A 1616-nucleotide genomic window follows, 5' to 3' on the forward strand; every position below is an offset into this window, starting at 1 on the left:
CAGCAGGCTTCAGCACTTTCTTTCACGAGCGGAAGCTTTTTCCTTTTTTTTCCCCCTCACAGATCAGGCTTCAAAGTGTACTTCTGATGAAATGGGTTGCCATGCTTAGGATGTAAATAGAACCGCTGAATATTGTAAATGAGTGTGGTTTTATTTTTTTCCCCCAGCCAGAGTGCTGAGGGAGATCAGACTGCAGGGTATCAGCTAACTTCCCTGCTGTTTTTAGCTTTCTCTTGAAACGGAATGGAAAACCAGTGTGGTTTTTACAGGGGCGGGCTTGGCAGCCTGACTGCGATGGGATTTATTCTTGTGTAGTCTTGTGGGCTCGCAAGGCAAGGGGAAAGGCTCATAAAGCTTTAGCCTTCCCTCCGGCTTAAACTGATGATCGAAGTTGTTGGGCTGGATGCCGAATTGCCACCCAGAGTCCCTGCTGAGCAATGATAAAACGTCTTCCTTTGAACACTTACATGGGGAGGTCAGACCTAGAACCCACAGCAGCTTGGAAAGTGATTTTTTTTTTTTGGGGGGTGGGGTGGACAGACATAGTGGACTTGGCAGACTGGCTTTTGTGGAGCACAGTTTGCAAAGCAGGACCTGGTCGCTGTGCAGCCCCATGTGTGCTCAGACACAGCTAAGCAGAGCAGATGGGCTATAAATGGGGGTGACCTCTCCTGTGCCAGTGGTGAAGGTATCTGTATTTGGAGAACATCCTGTTCTGGTTCCAACAGGAATATCCAGAAGACAGCTACCTAATGAAAGGGGGGAGTGTTTCAGCTTTTGTTTCCTGGGTGGAAAGATTTGCTTGGCTCAGCCAGCAGCGTGGAGCAGACGTTTGTCTGCTTTGCATCCTGCCCAGAGGTCATCATTTTCTATTTTGGTTAAAAGAGCGTGTCAGGGTCAGCTCTCCTGAAAAGTCCTTCCTGCAGTCTTAGATGCTTGGGAAAAAGGTGTGGGGAGCATGTGAGAGCTGTATACTGAGTCTCTGCCACCTGCATCTCTAGTTAAGTGCCAGAGAGGGGATCATTTGGATGGGATGGGATGATAAAATAGCTGAAATAGGTCATTCTGGGAACTTGGATTTCATAATGTCCAGGCATCATGGTGACAATCCACCATGTATCTTCTTTTAAAGGTCATTTTCTGTTTCTGGAATGAGATTTGTAAAGTTAGAGCGAGGTACGTGCCTTATGCAGCACTGCTGGAGAGATGGAGGAGGGTTATCTTTAACGACCATTCCCACCCTGTCCTCTCTGGTGGCTAGGGTGTTTTCTGCAGGTTTTCATGCAAGCACTCCCAGTTACACCAGTGGCACTGCTGGTCTAGTTGTTTTCTCTCTAGGTCTGTCCTGATGACCCGTAGTAACCACAGAGACCAGTTGCTGTGGAAAGCGTCAGGAATTTGAGGTACCTGTCATGTTTGTTCTGACTTATCAGCCAGCAGTAGTACCTAGACCATGGAGTTAATGACCTTTCAGGAGCTGGTCTAATCCTTTTCTGAGCCTATCTGTGCTTTTGTGCCCCCAATACCCTGTGGCAGGAGGGCCAGCGGTTTAATGATGTGGTTCCTGCTTGAGATCTCTCTGGTTACTTTATCTGATGCCTGTCCCTCACTCTTTC

The 1616-nt window shown here is 47.9% G+C and overlaps 1 protein-coding gene across 1 annotated transcript in view; it reads left to right on the top strand.

Annotated features, from left to right (window-relative positions):
• The window catches only part of SNUPN (snurportin 1), a gene marked incomplete at its 5' end in the record, with an annotated part of 7772 nt that overhangs the window by 1475 nt on the left and 4681 nt on the right, over positions 1 to 1616 (top strand).

The sequence above is a fragment of the Apaloderma vittatum genome, unplaced genomic scaffold, assembly GCF_000703405.1.
Source record: "Apaloderma vittatum isolate BGI_N311 unplaced genomic scaffold, ASM70340v1 scaffold32203, whole genome shotgun sequence".
Lineage (NCBI taxonomy): Eukaryota > Metazoa > Chordata > Aves > Trogoniformes > Trogonidae > Apaloderma > Apaloderma vittatum.